Source organism: Homalodisca vitripennis, unplaced genomic scaffold, assembly GCF_021130785.1.
Source record: "Homalodisca vitripennis isolate AUS2020 unplaced genomic scaffold, UT_GWSS_2.1 ScUCBcl_6431;HRSCAF=13642, whole genome shotgun sequence".
Taxonomy (NCBI): Eukaryota; Metazoa; Arthropoda; class Insecta; order Hemiptera; family Cicadellidae; genus Homalodisca; species Homalodisca vitripennis.
In genome coordinates, this window is record NW_025782552.1 from 10,921 (window position 1) to 33,115 (window position 22,195).

Here is a 22,195-nt window from a genome sequence, read left to right on the forward strand (position 1 = left end):
TTACTATAAGTGTAAAGAAATTTAAAATAGTAATTAAATTATATATAAATATATTTTTTTGTCGCATTATATATGTTTACAAAGAACAGCTGATTAAAAATTTGAAAAGACTCTTTCACTTAATAACATATGTTTGCTGCAATGCATTTCTTACGGGTATTTCTGTAACCAGTGGGGCGGAATCCTGAATCGGGAAAGGGATATAAAAAGTATCCTATAACCTCCTACAGATCAAGACGAACAAATTAAAAAAAAAAATTAGGCGAATCCGTCCAGCCGTTTGTGAGTGATGCTGTTACACACACGAACAGTTTCATTTTTATATTATAGATAATGCGAGGTCAGCCAGTAGAATACAATAAATAAATGAGTTATATTGTTAATTATTCACTTACTATTATTATTATTACTTAATACTATTACTATTGTTAGCATTATTATCATTATTATTAAATATTTATTATTTAATATACCGAGACGAAACCACTACAACATATATCATCGATGGTGGTTTTCTCTTGCATCGCGTTGTATGGAATAAAGATGATACTATCTCTGATATTTTGAATAAATACGTCAAATATTTACAAACACATTATGGGTCAAGTATCGTTGTTGTATTTGATGGTTACTCAGACTACACTAAGAACATTAAAGCAATGGAACAATTAAGAAGAACTGCTGTTGTTTCAAAATCTTACGAACTCCGCTTTGATGAAACAATGGAGGTGCCAATCAGCCAAGAAAAGTTTTTATCGAATTCATCTAATAAAAAAATATTTATAGACATGCTTATCAACAAATTAAAAACTGTTAATATTACTACAAATCAAGCCAGAGATGATGCTGATGTTCTCATTGTAGAAACAGCTATTGCAGAGTCTGAACTTTAAAAAAAAACTTCTGTCATTGTAGGCGAAGATATTTATTTGCTAGTTATCTTGATAGGACGTGCTCAATCTCATCAACAAGAAATTTTTTTCAAAAAAATGGGTAAGGGTAATGTGGAGACAAAACTGTATTCATCGAAAAGTTTTGATAAATACCCTAATTCTAAGAAACACATATTATTTTTACACGCATTTAGTGGATGTGATATGACTTCTGCGCTTTATAGAAAAGGTAAAATATCGTTTATTAAAAAGTTCGAAAATCATCACGATTTAAATCAATCAGCTGAACTATTTAAACAAAAAAACTGCTCTGTACAAGAATTATTTGGAAATGGAGTACGTATTTTCTTAGCAACGTATAATGCTCCGAAATCAGAAGACGATATAGACTCTTTTCGATACACCCAGTTCATCAAATCAACAAGACTCAACAAACCAGTGCAGTTATCAAGTCTTCTTCCTTCAAGTACAGCAGCTCGTCAGCATATATCCTTCGTGTCTATTATCAGACCCAAATTTGGGAAATGATTGAGAACCCCAGGAATTCGGCTGGGTACTGCAAAATGAACTCCTGGAACCAATAACAACATTATTACCACCAGCACCAGAAGATCTGCTGAATACAATATTTTCCAATTGCAAGAAAGGTTGTGGTTCTAATTGCGGATGCAGGAAATCAGGATGCACTTTAATTTGTGGGGAGTGTAATGGACAATCATGCCTCAACGCTTCATCAACTTCAGATGGTTTCAATGAAGAAAGTGAATATGCACCTGATATTCTTGAATCTTTCTATTCTGATAATTTAGTAAACGAGAATGATGATAATGAATCCGATATTGAACAGCCAGAGGAAGAAGAAGAAGACGATGAACAAGAAGAAAATTAAAACAAAAATATTAACCATTAATAATGAAAACAAATATTTTATATTTGTAATTTTAATAAATTGATTATTGGATCAATAAATAATAATATATAATTAAACTTCATTTGAAATATTTCTTTTAATATTGTATGTTTGGTAAAAATAAAATAAGTATTATTTAGAGAATATATAATTTATAATTAATATCTATAAGTATGGTATATTAAATAATAAATATTTAATAATAATGATAATAATGCTAACAATAATAATAGTATTAAGTAATAATAATAGTAAGTGAATAATTAACTATACAGGGTGATTCAAAACTAAAACGGCAATCTCTCGAGAGCTTATTCTACAGCTAAAAAACAAGTAAAAAAGTTCATATAACCATATGCCCGGAAACGCTTCGTTAGCGAGTTACGCCTAGCGAAAGATTTCGCCCGGATTTCAGAACCCTTGGTGAAGTCAGGCCGTATAAAAATGGTAAAGATAGTTACGAAGATACAAATACGATTGTTTTTTATGTTTTTATATCTGACAAATTTATTAAAAATTCGTCCAAGAGCTGTAAATGCAATACTTTCAGAGATATCTTACGTAAAACACAAGAATTGGTGCAAAGAAATAACACATTTTTGTGTTTAACGTTAGATTACTTCCATAAATGTGAAATAAAGGTAATTTTTTTCTTTAACAGATTTGTAGAACATTTAATTCTGAAAAGATTCATGTGAATTACTTAGGAAAAAAATTAATAATAGGTATTGAAATTTAGCTTTATTTAAAAATAAAACAGACGCACAAAAATGCATATTTCTTATCTACATAAAATATTAACTAATGTTTAGGTTGTGTGAGTAACAGCTGATCATTTATTCTAGACTGAACATTAACATAAAATGTATTTACCTTTATAAAAACTGTAATAATCACCTATAATAGTTGCTCAAAGTGTCCCTCCGTTTGTTAGCAATGCACGTTTTCAGCACGACGAATCCACTCTTTTCTAGCGCGTTTCATAACGTTTGGAGCATTCTTGATAGTTTCTGCCGCCTCTGTAATGCGATTTACGTAACTCCTCTATGGTGTTAATCCGTTTTGAATAAACAATTGACTTCATCCAACCCCCATAAGAAAAAAGTCTGCTGGCGTGAGGTCAGGAGAACGTGGTGGCCATTTTACTGGTCCATTTCGACCAATCCATTGTCTACCGTATGTATCATTTAAATAGTGTTTTCACATCATTAGAAAAAATGTGGAGGTGCTCCGTCGTGCATAAACCATGCATTTATTCTGTTTTGAACAGGAATATCTTCCAAGAGGGTGGGCAGGTTTGTTCTTAAAAAAATTAAGTACGCTACTCCATTAAGTCGATTAGGGAGGAAAAAATGGACCAATCAAATTATCACACCCAGAACACCAAGCCATACATTGACCGAAAATGTATGTTGAAAATGCCTCGTCGCAGTTTCATGTGGGTTGTCGTACGCCCAAGTATGGGTATATTACGAAAATTTACAATTCCATTTCTAGTAAAACAGGATTCATCAGTAACGAGAATACGCCGAAGAAAATACTGATGTCGTAAAACAATTTTCTTCTTAACCAGCGGCAGAAACATCTTCCGTTTATTAAGATCTTGCGGTAATAAGTCCTGAACACGTGTTATATGGAATGGGACAACTGTGCTTCATGAAGTGTCCGCCATACGCTTGACTGGCAAATATTTAAACTGACGTGATAATCGTCTGGTGCTTGTGGTTGGTGATAATTCTACAGCATTTATTATTGCTTGTTCATTATTATAGTTCCTTGCGCTACGTTGACGACCAGTATCTATTCGCTTCGGTTTAAAGCTACCAGTTTCTCTAAGTCGTACTCTCCACATCTTCAAATGTTTTGCGATCAGGTGTTCTTCGATGTGGAAAAGTATCACGATATTCCTGAACTGCAGCTAAACCATTTCTTGTTAACTTTGCCGTAAATCAGTAATCATGTCCGTATACTCTTCAAACGAATACATACCATTTACATTATCTGCCATTATTTACTAAGATAATTTACATACACTTTTATAAACATATTTAATAAAATATTTTAAAAATAAATATTTAATAAAATATTTTATACACTTGTATAAAATATTTCCAAATAATCACAGGATCTCACAAAATACAATCTTCACACGCCACAATACAAAAACCTCCATAAAGGTTATTCAAATATTACTTCATGAACTTAAGTGTTGATCAGCTGATATAGCCAACCTTTGCAAAGAAAATATGACGATAAAAAAATGTTGAATAAATGATCAGCTGTTTACTCACACAACCTAAACATTAGTTAATATTTTATGCAGATAAGAATATGCATTTTTGTGCGTCTGTTTTATTTTAAATAAAGCTAAATTTCAATACCTATTTATTAATTTTTTTCCTAAGTAATTCACATGAATCTTTTCAGAATTAAATGTTCTACAAATCTGTTAAAGAAAAAATTTACCTTTATTTCACATTTAATGGAAGTAATCTTACGTTAAACACAAAAATGTGTTATATTTCTTTGCACCAATTCTTGTGTTTTACGTAAGATATCTCTGAAAGTATTGCATTTACAGCTCTGGGACGAATTAATAATAAATTTGTCCAGATATAAAAACATAAAAAACAATCGTATTTGTATCTTTGTAACTAACCTTTACCATTTTTATACGGCCTGACTTCACCAAGGGTTCTGAAATCCGGCGGCGAAATCTTTCGCTAGGCGTAACTCGCTAACGAAGCGTTTCCGGGCATATGGTTATATGAACTTTTTTACTTGTTTTTAGCTATAGAATAAGCTCTCGAGAGATTGCCGTTTAGTTTTGAATCACCCTGTATAACTCATTATATTTATTGTATTCTACTGGCTGACCTCGCATTATCGTATATACATGTAAGCGGTCCCCTACTCTTTGCGCTGTATCTCATAAAGGGTTGAACGTACATAAAATTACTTCAGACAAAAGTTGAAGAGAATTTTCCGTTCTACAATGTCTCTAACCACCTTCAAAGTCATTTAGCGTAAGGGAAACGAGATATTTTCAAAAAACTGATTTTCGTGAAATTTGACCTTAAATATCTAAAGACGCGTACACGTGATTATATGAGACTTTTGAGGTAAGTTTTATACCATCAAAATAAAGACGTATGCAAATTTTTAGCTTATTATCTTTTCATTCCGAGGTTGCATCCTTATTTTACCGGACTATGTAATAAAATATCAGTGTACATCGAAGCCAGCATAGCTTAAAGCTGAGGCTTAAAAAAGAATTAAAAAAAAATATATAAACACACCTAAAAAATGCAAGTAATCAAACTGAGAATAGAACAGCTGATCTGCTTGGTGTTATCGCACTGTAATTGTTTATTGCTAACCTATCTTATAAGTTTTAAAGTAAAAGAAAAAATTGCGAAACATGATTTATATCATTCTTAGTGTATTAAATACAATATAGTTTGTATATAGGTAAGTAATTATCAAAATTATTGATACCTACTTTTAAGTATGCTTGTCAGTATTTTTAATATTTTCCTCCAGAATTTTTGTAAATATTAAGTTTTGTTTAATCCTCTCCATATTATTTGTTGTTTTTCAAAAAGAAAATACTTTAGGCTGAAGTGCAGTAAGTGGTCACCAACCCAATGGAATTAACTATCAATTTTAGAAGTATGTAAACTGTCAAATATAAATACATTTGACCTATAGATATTCATAATTAATCATTGCCAGCTATTTTTATGTATCAGAATAATACGATTGTTAAAAATTAATTTAAATGAAAAGAGTAAGATCAATTACGTACTCAGTAGACTAGTGACATTGGTAAGAACAATTGTGATGAACATGTGATTTTTTTGTCTCAAAATGTATTATTAATAAACATTGAACAATCTTTAAAATGTCTCTAAGATAAACCTTGATGGTGATCAATTCAAGCATTCTTTTAAATATGTCGGACCCTGAAAAGTAATTGTAAGTAACTTACTATGCTGTTCAACATACTGTAAATAAAGTGTCAGTGAGGTAAACAGCCGGAATAGCCAATAAACATTTCAACATTATTAACTTATTCTGCTCATCATCCAGAAATAAAATATATATGGTTTTAGAGAGTGGAAATCACTAATAACTTTGTTTGTTTATTTAAGAATTTAAATCTAAATTTTTGGTTGTATTTTTGTAGCCTACTGTGCTGTTATCTATGATTTTCAGTTTTATCTGCTTTTAATAGCTTATCTGAGTTTTCTGTGGTCAGAACTTTTGAGTTAAATCACCATCAATAATTTCATACATACCCTTCACTGCTTCTTCAATTACAATGGTGTATATTACTGAATCGGGGTGCATTAACTCTAATACAGTTAATTGGTTTTAAAAGTTATTTACGTGTTTCATTGCGGATTATGTGAGAAGTAAAAATGTTAGGAAATTAATTGATTCCTTTTTAATTGGTCATTGTTTTTCAGAATGAGAGTATAAAAGTTTGTTGTTTAATCATGTGTTATTTTTAAATCAAGAAAAGCTATTTTTTATGTGATCAGAGTACCAATCTTAAATATTTCTTTTACATATAGCTTCATTATAATACAAGTTTAAAAGCCTATAACGTAACTCAGTTTGACATTAGATATTGTTTTTATTTATCATTAATATATTAATTATTAATTAATTGTAAAACCAACAGAACTATATTGTCGTTTGAAATAAACTATTATTTAATTTTGTTTTTAGTATTTTTAGATAGTCATTAATACTGAGGATCGATACTCATAAATATCAATGATTGATTGATATTGATGATTTAATTGTAGTGGTGGCCGCTTAATATACTGCAGCCATGCTTTAAAATAAAAAAAAACAACAGAAAACAATGTTTCAGAAAGCCTGAACAACTTTAAAAAACCATGTAAAATGAAACTAGCCTAGTATTTGAATGAAACTGACAGTAATGCCTCCAGCCATCAGGCATTACTACCATCAGGCTAATGTACCTTCAGTGCTCCCCTGCACTGATGGTGACCGACAAATAAAATATTACAAACTCATCTTCGCAGAGCTACAGCTAGAGGGGGGCGGGGGGATGGTTTGCCCTGGGCAGCATAATTATAGGGGTGTCAAAACTATAGAAAGTTGAGTCGTTGCGTCTGTTTACGTGTAGTTTTGTCAGTCTGCGTGTGAATCGCTTTACTTGAGGATCAGTATAGTAACATATAGATACCTGAGTTTGAACTTTAAAGATGGACTAAATAGTAGAGCTACACTAACTGGAATTATATTAAAAGTTAGCCTGTATATTTCTGTGTTTGGTCATATAAAGCAAATAATAAATTTCAACTAAACTTCATAAATTGGAAACTTAAGATCGAATGTTTGTAAATGATCAGCACAATTGTACTGAATTTGAATAGCCTATATAATTTTTGAATTGCTGTATATGAAAAAAGTTGTTATTAAATTACCATCTTAACTTTTATTCTTGACCGGGTGGAAAAAATCGGTATTGAGTATGTTAAATGGAGTTTTTAAAACCATTATCTTAGGCTTGTCAATTTGTATTCAACATCGTTTCTTTATCTTCTCAAGATGACACCAGATGCAGAGCGGCCTGCTGTTTTTGTGGATGAAGACCTTTTAGAGAACACTAATTCCATGACGTTTTTGCGAATGCTCCTTGATAGGGGACTGACCTGGAACGATCATGTAGATAACATATGTGCTAAAGTTTCCTCAGGCATATTTGGCCTTGCGAAAACTAGCAATATTCTGTTCCCCAAGAGTCTTAAAGATCGTTTATTATGGCCTTATCCATGCACATTTAGCGTATGGAATAAGACTCTGGGGAGATTGTTCCAAAAGCAAAATGGAGCGAGTTTTTAAAATCCAAAAAAAAGCTGTAAGAGTAATTGGAAAGTTAAACTTTAGAGAGTCGTGCATGGAATCTTTCAGGGAGCTGGAATTGCTGACTTTACCCTGCCTTTATATTTCTGAGGTGATCATGTACTGCTTGTCCAAGTGTGTCTTGGTTCGTGGCAGGGAAGTTCACCAATATGAAACCAGAGGCAGGGACAGCTTCAGAACACAGCAACACACAGACTGACGCTGTCTCAACACCTACCACAACAAGTTGGTGTCAGACTAATCAACAGCCTCCCTGAAAGTGTAAAACATTCAAACAACACAAATCAATTTAAAACTCATCTCAAGCACCTTCTGGTGTCTAAAGCGTTTTACTCTGTTGAAGAATTCATGATGAGCCGCTGGGAAATTTAAAAATCAAAATTCAGCCGCTGGATCTGACGTTGGAATGGATGTGTCCGTATGAATGTATAAAATGTATGACTGATTGAAAACGTGTACATGGTTTTTTTTTACAAAATGTGTTAAGTAGATTGCGATACAATGTCAGAAATTGTTTAAATGCAGTAAAGATATTATTATTATTATTCTCTGTGCCCAGTGTGGGTTCAGCTGGAAGGTATAAACCAGACAGAAGTAAACTCTCCTTGGGTGGCATGACCTTAGAATGGATAAAAATTAATTTTTTAAAGTTGCATCTCAATTGACTTTTAAAATTGTTATTTATGAGCAACACTTAGACGAAGATTATCCGTACATCACAATATACCGCTTACTCTTCCAGTCTCTGGCGATTTGGTGGAGAGCAAACTGAAGTTAACTTATCAAACACATAAACCAATATTTAAAACTTTTATTTTTGTGAGGCTTTTCAATAGTAAGGCTATCGTCATCAGACACATCACAATAGTGTTTGAATGTAAATAAGTTAACAAGTAGCCAATACAAGCTCCATCTTCAACAAATTGAAGTTAACTAAAAATTATTTAAGAAGCGTTATGAAACAGATTAACAATTTCAAGTAGGCTACTGTATTAATTGAACGTCAAAGAGCACAAAAATTTCATTTGACATAGTCAGTATATGTGCAGCCAAAATTTTTGAAAAGTTAAATTGTATTAAGTTCATAAATAATATTCATTCTTTTACATGGTAATTTATTATAAAGTTCAATGCAGAATTTAGTGTACTTTACAAAACATGTTTGTGTCTGTTTAATTTATAAAAACCACTAGTGAATTGTCTTAACTTGAAAGAATGTATTTGACCATTAGTTCTGTTGGTTGTGCAATCGTAAAAAATTTGAAAATATTAAGTATTAATGTTCTAATATATAATTATGGAAACAAAGATATTAATTTTTAAAATGTACGTAATTTAACTGCTGCTGATATGAAAAGTATATAAAACTGTTTTGGTTTTCCCTGGCTACATCAACATATTTTAATTTTTTAAATGTACATAATTTAACTGCAGATAAAAAAGTTACATAATATAACATTATTTTAAATTTAATATTTAAAGTAAGTTTTAAAATGGACAGAGGGGATTGGTGGGAAAGGGTGGCAATTTCAGGATTTCCCCCCTATGTTGTGAAGTGATGTAAAATAAATTTTTTTTCTTTGTACTCTGTCCCAAGTTTTCTTGCAATATTTACTATTTTTTCTTTATATTTTGTTCTTAGAAAATATTGATTTTGTGGTGCTTCTTCTGATACATGAAAATATGAATTATGCATATTATATATATACAGGGTGTATATATTATGTCTGGAAACACCCAAATATATCCTTTAATAATTTAAATATAAATTTTGAAACCTCTTACAATCGTGATAGAGATTGGGCATCTACTTTTTGGAACAATGTTTTGTTATGTCACACCAACGGGGGACGTCCTGCCGAGGGTATCGTGAATATTCTTAATGGAAGCCTGTACCTTGTGATACATAATTTTAAAGGTAATAGCTTACTGAATTGAATGCCACAAAACCGCATCTCAAGGGAATGTATTCTATCAGAAAATAGAGCATTTTTTAGTATTTATTTTTAATTGAACATTTAAAAAATGCTAAAAAATTAGTGTAACACATTTTGTGGCAAGGAACCATGTTAAATTACATTGTTGAAACATCAGTAAATTTTCAATACTAAAAATGCTCTATTTTCTGATAGAATAAATTTCCTTTGAGATGCGGTTTGTGGCATTCAATTCAGTAAGCTATTACCTTTAAAAAATTATGTATCACAAGGTATAGGCTTCCATTAAGAATATTCACGATACCCTCGGCAGGACGTCCCCCGTTGGTGTGACATAACAATAAACATTGTTCCAAAAAGTAGATGCCCAATCTCTATCACGATTGTAAGAGGTTTTTCAAAATTTATATTTAAATTATTAAAGGATATATTTGGGTGTTTCCAGACATAATATACACCCTGTATATATATATATAATTTATTACTAGGAATAGATTTGTTCACACAACTTTGGTCTATAAGAAATGAAAAATAGGAATAAGTGTAAATGTCAAGGAAAAAAGAGGAGTCTATTCAAGTCATTTTATCCAGTCCTGCCAAAGCTCTCTATGGCCTTGAAAGTAAAAATTCTACATTCAGTATTATATTTTGATTTCAGGTGAGGCCAGTTATGTTTGTGCCCAGCAGTGTTTGTAAAGATTATTAGAAGAGATTAGAAATGGCAGAAAAAGCTGCACACATAACATCATCTCTTCAGGCCAGGCCATCTATTTTCGAATTGATTGCACAAGAGTCTCTTTCTGGTCTGCTTTATCCATCCTTCAAAATAATTGTTCAGGTAAACCATTAACATGGTGATAAAAATGTAGATAGTTTATCATTCATAGAATACTAACTTCATAATATAATTAAACATCATTGGTCAATACTCATGGTTTAGCTTTATAATTTAAACAACTTGTAAGCAAAATAATAAGAGATTATACATCTAGATAAGTACTGTGTAGTCAGTATTGGGCTTTATTTTGGCTTTGAAAATAGTAACAGTTAAGGATTGTATTTTTTTTAAATTAACCATCCTGATTTTCTTTTAGAGTGTAGGAAACAAATATAAGTTTTCCAGTTTAGTATGATTAATAATACTAACTACCTTCTAGCTTTTGAAGTATTAAAAACACATAGTCATAATTCACAGTAAAACAATATAGTGATGCTAGATATTGGCTTCTGATGTAGTAACAATTATTATAACTTTTTGGTCGGATTCTATCAGTAATACCAGATTCTGACCTAGGACAAGAGTCAAGAGTGTTAAATATTGGTTTGGGATTGGTGAAAATAAAATTTTATCAATTAATAATAAAATATTACCACACTTTTGTTTTGGAAGGATTAAAACTTGAGGGAATCTCATTTAAATAATATAGTAACACTAGAATCTTCTTCGAATAATAATAGGCCTGGTCAGACATTTTCAATTAACCAATCCTGGACATAAAGAAGGTAACAGTCAATGGTACTGATTTTTCAAAGCCTATCACTCAGTAGGCTGACCCAATTTCTCTGTTGTTCTATCTTTTAATAATAATAAGAGTGATAGACTTGAAATTTTGCATCGAACCTTAGCGTAGCCTGTTACATGACACATTGTATGGAGGACTCCTACCTTTTAATGTTCATAGTATTGTACAACTTCAATATTTCAAAGATTCGATTGCGTCTGTTATTGAGGGTAAAAATCTTCACTAAGATATTTATTTCTCAATCAAGTTCTGTCAGTGATTTCAAGATAACTGTTCTAGAGCTGAAGTAAAATATAGTCAAGTAAATAGTTCAAAATAAGAAATGTTGTATTCATAATTTGTTTGTGATATAACTTAAGTGTTAATCTAAACTAACTATTTCTGTTCACTAGTTTCTAGAATCATCAAATTCCCAGCGATATCAATGGCTGTCTGAGTGGAACGAGGAAGTCTTTCTTGGCATAAACGGACTTTTGCAGCTGCACTATTTAAACACAAAAGGTTATATTTCTTTTGAAAAACATCAGGGTATCTCTTTGTATTGATTATCCCATGTACAGTCCTCTCACTAAATAGCATCTAACAAAGATAGAGTTATGAATAAAACCATTTTATACCCATTAATGTTCCCTTATATCTCATACAAGTGCTTTAAGTACAATTTGGCAACTGTTCAAGGTGGTGGTTACTTATTGTGTACTTTTTCCCATGTAACAAATATGTTAAGTATGCAAATGGTTCTAAAACCGTTTGTTTTTGGAATTTCTAAAATTAAATCAAGGGCTTTGTATAAATGACTCTGATGTGTGTGTGTGGCTAATAAATGTATATGTGAGTTTGTGTGAGAATGAATGTGATAAGGATTTTCAGCAACCTGTCAAATCACTCATTTTGGTCATATTTAATGTATGGTTATAATTAGTGATTACTGAAATAGTTTTTTTCCATTGTAGTTTACTTTAGATTTATCCAAATCAGTTTTTAAAATAATAAAATGCAAAAGACTAATAGGGTTTTGGAAATTTGCCAGTGTTATATGTTACAAAAATAGAACATTAAATTTTGTGAATATTTCCTCTTCTTCGGATATCAAGAAACCCTTAGACATAAGGTCGAAAAAAAAAAGCATAAAATGGTACTTTGTGTTATCCGGAGGCCACTATTTTTGGGGAGAGTCTTTTCCTTACCAAGGACCCAAAAAAACTAGATTATCAGAAAAAAAAAAACAGACATTATTTGACTCACTATGAAAATTACAGGAAAGTATAGGTTCAGATTAGGATATCATAAACATGTTACTAGTAGTATCAAAGTAAAATAAACCTTTAGGAGCACTCTTGTGATCTGAGCTTGAATTGTAATACTTTCTTGAGGGGTGTGTTTCTTTTTTCACCGAAGTGTGGGCTGGAGCCACCCCTCTGTGCGCACATGATGACTGAAATAAATGTGCCAGCTTTTCTCGCCTTTTCAGCCTTACTTACTTCCTCCAACCCCTTTTCATTGCTGCTTACACCTTCACAGCTATCACATGGCTTAGTCTGCTCCAATTATAATCTCATTGTTGATCATTGTTTGTGTTTTGGTTGTATGTTGTGTGGTCATTAGTATTACAAACGAAGCTTCAGTAAACATCAGTGATGGATGGAAAACTGCAGAAAAGTGATGCAGTGTTATAAAAGTATATAACATAGTTTTATAACTTGAAAAAAATAACAACATGCACCAAACTAAATTATATAAAATATGGTTTGAAAATTAAAAGTAGTCTCCATAAAAGTTATTGAAATAAATTAAATATTAAATAAACCAAAAATGCTTTACTCATGTCTCTTTCAACAAAACTATATGAATTAAACTTTAATACTTTTAAAAAATTTACTAAAAATGTGTCTTATAAACTTCAAAATTTTAACTAAAACAACATATGTATTTATTCTCAAACTATTCAAAAACTTTTAGTTTATCATATACGTCTTGAAAATGTTATGAGAAAACTTTAAGAATTTTATCATAACGTTTTATTATAAATCTTTTACATTTCTTTATATTTGTTTATACCACTCCGAATCTAAAACCAAGAACAGACAAATTAGAGACCAAGTGTTCAAGTTTTATAAACATGAAAATATTTTATGAAAGGGGAGGAAATGATTTACGGAAGAGGATATCCAATTGGAGAATCTGAATGCATTGCACTCAAGTTGCATGTATTTTAGCATCTTAACGGATCTGACCATGATATTACTAATGGTGGGTAGGAAACAATCAGGAGAGAGAATAAAGGATATTCAGATCAACTTTTGTTTACCAAGAACAGCAGGAACAATTTATTGTTTTACTATGTACTTAAATAATAGATTATGGTTATCGAAACCAATAAAATGCTGCACAAGTACTAAAAATAATGAACTAAATTGCAGTAAAAGTGTTAGAAAATGGCAAAACACAGATGCCAAAGAAATTAACATATTTTTTAGCTTAATTCTATATTGCTAAATAGTAATGCTTAGGCTTGGTTCAAATGCCCGATACAACTGATTACTGGTCAACAAAGAATTTTGCAGAGAAGAAACTTTTGTGGCAAGTCGTGTGTTGAGCCGAAACAAAGTTCAATTGATCCTACGCTCCTTTCATTTTAGCAACAACAAAAATATAAAACGAAGATGGCCGTTTGTTTTAAGCTTTTTTGGAGTCTTACCATTTTGTCTAGTCTTTGTATGTCAATACTTAGTTATTGTTTGCAACCTATGGAAACAGTTAAATTACAGTGAACAATGATATAACTGTGAATTCATGAGTAAACAACAAGAAGTCACAGAAATGTATTAACTCTTATCTTTACAGGTGCATCATTTTCTGAGTCGTTCTATGGCCTCTATAGAATGCACCATGGTGAGAATCTCAGGCTATCGGACAAGGCCAAATATTGGTCACTCTTCTGTCTGGTGGTCCTGCCTTATCTCTCACGGAAGGTGGAAAAATATGTTGTTAAATTTCAAGACCGCAAGGTAAATATAACTTAAAAACTATTCTCTTTTTTGATTTTCACATCCGGATTTTGTCAAAAACTTTCCTCAAATGAGTGAACAGAGTGCTTAGCTGGGAGGGGGGAAAAAGATAAAACAAAATGGCAAACAAAGTGGGGGAATCACAACCACCCCCATAAATTTAAAAAAAGGTAGCCCAAAAGTCTCACAAATGTTTATACGAATTCAACCTAAACACTAATATATATATATTTTTTTCAAATTAATTTATTTTGTCGGACAGGTAGGAAAAGCTGCCAATGTCTGCCACAAGATCTCAGTAGCCAGTTGGCAGTGCGTTTCCCTCGTGTGCAGTATCTGTGGTACCTGACCGGACGTGTTTCTGCTCACTCTCCCTTGCTCAGTGTTGCCAACCTGTCTCTGCAGTACAGTATGGAGCAGGCTACTCACTCATACTCCTGGCGCGAGTGTCTCTCGTAAGAAAACTACTTGACTATTAAATGTCATTATACAAATATATAACATTAATAAGAGACATTAATATGTCTCTTGTGGCAGTGATATATTCACTTACATTTTATCAACCATTGAATAAAGTTATTACTTCAAGGCATGTTTAAAACAATATTCAATTTAAGTTATTTTTTCTAAAATTCTTTCAGGCTTTATTTACTATCAAATGGTTTTGTTTTCAATGTGTTTCATAGAATGTGACGTGTCCGATATTTTGTAGCAATTTTTGTTTGAAGATACTGTAGAGTCTCACCCATCAAACCTTATTTATTTGACCATCTTTTATCTGACGTTAATCAGATGGGAAAATAAATGTTAATGAGGAAACGTGGGGCAGGAATGTTTTTTTCACCAAATGTACCACAACAAACTCATACACCTGTAGTTATAGGATTTTTCAAGTATTACTTGATATCCTAACAAAATTTTTCATATACCACAGAAAACGTATTAAAATAGTGTAACTGGTAGTTTTATCATTTTAAAACATAACGTTTAAATTATTAATATATAGAGTTTTAATTTTTTTATACTTGATCAAAATTTGTGTGCATGATCAAATTTTACAGCTGATTTTACTGTAAATTTTAGTTAATAATCAATATAAAGTAAATTAATAAATTCATAAAAGTCTGTCATTTAAACTTAATCATTTGTATTCTTAAATGAAAAGGTCAAATTTTGAAGAATACTTGACGTTAGGTAATAGTCATCTATGTTATTTTTTTAAATATTCATGAAAGAAATGCAATTTTAACAATACAAAAGTTTTTTTCTAGCCTCAGAAATGGTATCCTTTAATATTTATGATAAATTGAAATTACATCAAAACATGACAAATATATTACTGAAAAAGAAATACTATAATAGTTGTATTTTATTTTCTATAAAATATAATTTATGGAAATTTTCATGAGAAATCTAAAAAACAAAATAACTTATTTACATATTTTAATGTTTATAAATAAGTAAGAAAATAGGATTACTCATTTAGGATGTTTCTAAGGTTTTCAGATCAAATATGGAATGCACTATAAACATTGTAAAATAAATTAATAAAAAAATAAAATCAATAAACAAGACTGTTTTGATGGCAGACAGATAGGCCTAAAATAAAAAAAATCTGTTCATCACTTATTACACAATTAATTGTTACCAATAAACTATACTAAATTATAGTACAGGGTTTCCAAAAGAGAATGCTGGGGATTTTGAACAGCCGTTACTTAAAAACTATTTAAATATAACTTAAATGATTTAAAACATCAAAACATAAAATTGTAGTAGAAATAACTAAATTTTGTTTTCCATGTACCATGGGAGGAAACGTTGACCATGGCATGTGCGGTGGCTGTTCACCGTTGTGATTGACATGCCTGGCACCAGTTGCGAATAGATGTTTACAGCAGAACGGAAGGCACAGTGTATACTGCAGAATCGATTGTTAGTCGGTTTCGAGTTGTGTATCGAGGTCAAAATTCGCTTGATGATAAAGTAATTTGTTGCTAGTTTAACCAGTTTCATGACACAGGAAGTGTGATGTCAAAACCAAAGATATCCGACAATCTTGCATCAAAAAATAGGTTTGTCCACCGATGTCTTCAGATAAAACGTACCAAAAATCGACATTTCACGATGTTATATTCATTAAACATTCAGACATCATGCCTACAAAATTCAGTTAAGACATCACTGATCGCTCTAAGCGTTCAATTTTTTGTCAATTTTATGCTCAATAAGATTGATAAGAATTCCTATTTTATTAAAAAAAAATGCTGTTGTTCTCAGAAGAAGCAGCTACACAAGTGGTTGTTAATAGTCACAATTGTCGGATATTGGGTTTACAACAGCCTAACATTTGTGGCAGAACATGTGCAACGATTCGCCAAAAGTGAACATGTGGTGTGGATTACTGTATGACCAAGTGTTAGACCGTTTCTTTTTCGCAGAGAAAACAATTAATGTACCTCAAATTGAAGATATTGAAGAACAAGCCCCGAGTGAACAAGTCATTTTGATGCAAGACGGCGTCCCGTCTCATTACCTTCGTGAAGTGCATGACGCACTTAACAACAGGTTTCCGAATGGATGGATAGGCAAGTGTGCGCCCATTCCCTGAAGAACATTGTTTATGCTATAAATATTCCTGATTTGGCATATTTCAATTAATTTCAGAAGCGATCAGAACTGTGACACCAGAAGATGCTACTTTTATCTCTTGGTGAGAAATCGATTACCACTTTGATATCTGCTGAGCAACATATGGAGCTCACAAATAAACGTACTACGGTATGAAAACAAAATTCTCTTGTTCTTTTCTCTTCAATTTGATGCTTAAATCATTAAGTTATTGTGAATAAGTTATCAGCCATTCAAGTCCCCGGCATTCTTTTTTTGAGACCGTGTATAGTCGTTGGATATCACAGTCATTTACAAAAAAAAGACACTAATTATGATTACAACATAAAACACGAATGTACATACTCGTAAGGGCTAGGAATGGTGGAAAGAAACAGATAGAAAAAACAATTAGAATCAGGATCTACAAATCAGCAGCTGTTAGAATTCTTGAACCCAAATGCAGATTGCCATAAACTACAGTACATATTATTCTGCTACTATTTGATGTAAATACGAAAACAAAACAGATTTTTACAATGAATATAATAATTTATTCTACTTATGTTCATTATATCTGATTTTTTCCAAATAAAAACATGTAACTGACACTGGTTTCTGAAATGTGTTATACCAAATATTTGCATATTTAGTTCTTTTAATTGACATATTTTGAAATGCTATTTCCAATATTACCAATGGAACCTGCTTATGAACGAATTCTTTCCAAATACTCACTTGATGAACAAATGTTATTTTCATAGAAGTTATATGGAAATTGAAAACAAGTTTTACAGACTTTGGAAGAATTGGTATTTTTATACACAGTGTATCGAAGATTGAAAAATGTATAAAAAACTATTTTAGTTTACCAATATATTGGTGGGTATCAGTTTTTCATAATTTTAATACATTTAATTGTATTTGCATGTAATGTAACAGGTCAAAAATATCCAACCTTACCACTGGTAATTGGCATTTTAGGTAGAATATTTCCAACATTGTCACCAAATATTATGAATTAGCTTATTGTTAATTCTTGCTGTTGAATGCAGAATAAAAGTGATCTTTCAAAAGAACATTATATATTTACACTCTTCCACAATTTTTCATAGGCCTCCTATGATTTCTTTTTTGTTAGTAAATTTTGTTCTCACTGCTGTTGTTTTTTCGTATTGTGAAAATTATCGTAATCATCAATAATTATTGTGTCTTCTAATTCATTTTCACCATACAATCTTGCAAGGTATTTTCAACAAAACACCATAAAAATTAATACAATTTACAAATTGTACATGAACATAAATGTAGAAAATACAAACTGTAATCAAAATCACAATTGCAATTGATGATAATTTGGTTATATATTTACACCACGGAAATAAAAACAGATCTATGCCTTTTTGTACACAGTGAATGCCAAAAAACCTGTTTAAGCGATTAGTAATTTTTTTGATTGCCAATCAGCTGTCTTTAGCAAACAGGACACAGCTGGCTCAAGGTGATCCACGTACATAAATATAGAAATTTTTTACTGCTAATAAAATATTATTAATTACTCCGATAATTTGTTAATTGGATTATCTATCTACAGTTTTCCAACCACAAAAAATGACAAAAGCATGATTTTAGCGATTGGCAAATAATAGACTGCCCATCAGGCTCTAATCATTGATTAGAAATGTTACAATACATGAACATAAAAATAGTATTTTGAGTCAGATATTATATATAAAATCGTTTATATTTCCTGTTGTTTGTTGGCTACCTCCAATTTTTTGTCTATCACTGCTATTGAAACGACAGTAACACTCATACAACAAATAAACTCATCTCAGCACTTCCAGCTTTTCCTTATACCTGTTGAGTGTATAGGATTAATTTGATAACGTAATAATAAGGAACCATATGTGGCCAGGAGTCCAAGGGGCCTGTGCACGACTGGTGAGTGATGGATTGACACAGGGGCTGCAGTTGGCAGCATTTTTCCTCCAGTGCCTGCTGCAGTGGGTACCCACTCTGACCAGCTGAGCCACGACAAACTGTCCAACCTAATTCCACATCCACCTGTGGTTAGTACAGTTTATCTGGTATTTTCCTCCATTTTATTGTAAGATAATTTTGGTTTTATTCTTATCGTCATTCATTAAAAAAGAACATCTTGAAGATCAGTGTCGCAACAACAAAAATAGTGGTACTTTGCAGTCACTGTTAAATCAAGTGGCAATCTTCTATAACGACACAGTACACAAAAAAGGTTATTTATATATATATATTATATTTATGGCAATTATGTTGAAAAGTAGATGACAGGGTGGGCTTTTCATATAAAAAATAAACATTGTTACAAAAGTTTTCTTGATCTTTTTGTGTACAGTATACTTACTTAAAAAGTATGCCTTGTATTTGTTGGTTATTTCAGTAATATTTGTGTTTCTGAAATACAGGTAGAAGAGATCAATATATTAAGTCCGGCTCAGTGTCCTGTCTGCAAAAAACCTTGCAGAATAGAAACCGTGCTCGATGACGTCAGGGTGAGTATTTTTCATGTTACATTAACTGTACGTAACACTTGATCTGGTGCCGTAATAAAAAGTTCAAAATGGTCACCCTGTTTTCAGAACTTTTCAAGCAATGTTATAAAATCATAAAAATAAATGCTGTGTCCAAATAATGTACTATTATTATATCATCTTTTGTTATCATTGCACAGTTATTTTTATTTTTGGCGCCTCTTCTACCGCCATACACCGTTTGTCAAAAATTTGCCAGAGATCAGACTACAACTGATTTTCTAATAACAACGTTATAGCCTTTTTGTAGCAGACTTGATTCTTTTCACAAGTTTCAAGTACCAAGCATGCCTGTATTTATGAGTTACCACCTTTTGGTTGGTTTAAAAAGCACCCAAACCTTTTTATTGTTTCTAAAGGGACAATAAAACAGTTAGTTGAATTGAGTTAACGGTATAAATTTTAAAATAGAATGAGCAATTTCCAGACCAATATTTCTTGTTGCTGAAATTGGGAGCTTGTGGGTAAAAATATCTCATATTGAAATATATTTTGTAATTGCTTTGAAAGATGTGGTTTGGAGTTAAAACTTTTGTTTTTTACTGTAATACTAAAGTAAATTGATTATTTCAAATGACAATAAATTCAATATAGAGCAAATTGATTTATGATTTAACCCTTCCCACACCACTAATTAAAATCCATTAACTTTCCTATAACTCCAAGACAAGTAAAAAATTTTTAAATCTAATTTTTATTATAGCTAAAATTATAAAAGTTAAAAGCAAAAAAAGTATAAAACAGGGCATTTAACTTAAAATTAGCACATTTATTGATAGAAAGTTAAAAAAGAAACTATTAACAAAACGGTTTATTTCAAATAAATTTAAATTTCATTGTAAAATATAATTCACCTGAAAAAGTTTTATAAACTACTAATTATCAGTATATTTTCTAATCACAACACTACCACATGATGAAAGAATAATACAAGATACGTACAGATGCACACTCGTAACAATCAAGAAGAAAGCAATAATACGTGTCACGGATATGTTTGTTTATGGCTCTGTAGGAGACGCAGAATTGACAAGCAGGTAGTCCAGAGTTAGACAAGAGCGCTCCCCTCCCCTACTACAGAGTGAAGTTTGTTTATAAATACTTCCTTGGCAACTGCGATAAGCACGTAGAGTGTACCAAGCATTTCGAAAGCCTTTTGTGAACTAAAAACTCTCCAAGAGACATAATCTATAATATCGGATATAACTGTATTTGGTGTTTTGGTTAAAGTCTACCACTCTCATATAACCGTCTATGGGCGTGGGAAGGGTTTAATGTATTTATATCTCTAAATGATAACAATAAATTCAATTATAGAGCAATTGATCTTTGATTTAATATAGCCTATTTACACATATCTTAATAAAACGTTTTACAATTAAAACAATATACTTGATGATTCGGAAAGAAAATACTACAATTGTTAAAATGTTTTAACATTAATCTTGTTGTATGTGCAGGTACGTCTTCTGCTACCGGTGCATACGTGAAGCTATCGTTGCGAGACAGAGTTGTCCGGTCACCAACCTCCCTGCTACACTGGGATGGAACTCATCCGACTATTTCCTAATAAATAAGACTGTAATAAATATTACCTGCAGTAGGCTCAGTAAGATATTGTTGAACGTTTAAAAATAATTTCAAACAATAATTAACAAAAACCTGTGAGTTGCTGTCATGCTGTCAACAACTGAAAGTATTCCTTCAGCGAAATTCCAGAAATTCATTGTCATCAGTTCTGACCTATCAGCAAATATCAGTGATTGGAGCTGGTCACAGAAAAGTACTCATCTTCTTGAAAGGCCTTTTCGTATGAAATGTTAATCTATAAATAATATTTCTTTACATTCCTCCCACAATGCTCATGTACTTTCTTAGGAGCCTTGCCACTCGCTGAAGCAAACATGCCACTTGGTATTAATTCACTGGCCAAACAACATGTCGTGTAAATCATCATCTGAAACCCTCCCTTGGTCCTGTTGTTCCTTAACACTGGAAAGCAGTAAAGAGAACCACTGTTTGGTTTACTAAGTATTGAGCAATTTAAACTTGTCATGCAAACCAAGAATTGTTTCACCATAGGTATAAATTAGTGCCCCATCTTAATTGCTAACTGATTGTATTAGGAAACAATGGGGCGAGTCTCTAGATGGTAATTATAGCACCCAAAGTGAGATTGGTCTGTCCCAAAAGACTTTGGAGACATCAACAGTGAGTGTGATTGTATATTATACATTTATATTGTACAGTACTACTTAAGTTGTTTTACCGTATTTGTTAAATAGATTTGCAGGCCTGGTGTGAGTTGAATCTGAGAGTGCGGTAGAACTGTTGTAGAGTAGAACCAATGTTACCAGCTGTTTCAATTGTATATCAAATATGTTTTTTTATACACAAAATGTCTTACTTGTAAATCTGTGATTGTTCTTTTTTATATTATTATATTTTCTAAAAAAAAAACTTGGTGAATGTTTTATTATATACACTGACATCCTTCATCGTGCTTAAGTATATTTGCGCTTTAGTTTTTTCTAGATTATAACCTATTTAAAAACGAGTCTGCACATTGTTTGGTTTACAATATGAAGTGGGTTGTTCAATCAATCATGCAATAAAAGTTATTCAGGGATATACGTCTTTGAATAGGTTGTATTGACAATTGATTATTCGTCTGGAGGCACTGCTTTAGAAGGCTGTGCAGGATTAATAGTTGAAATTGATTAGACTTATCTATTAATTTAATTACAAAGCCTTTTTTTGTCTGCAAAACACAGTGCATAGTATACATTTCTACATTAAGAAATGATAATATGTAATAGTAAAAGTTTTTCTTGACC

At 31.5% G+C, this 22,195-nt stretch overlaps 1 pseudogene; it reads left to right on the forward strand.

Moving 5' to 3' along the window:
- Positions 1 to 5,167: 5,167 nt before the first annotated feature.
- LOC124373794 lies at positions 5,168 to 20,935 on the forward strand (annotated as a pseudogene).
- The last annotated feature ends 1,260 nt before the right edge of the window (positions 20,936 to 22,195 follow it).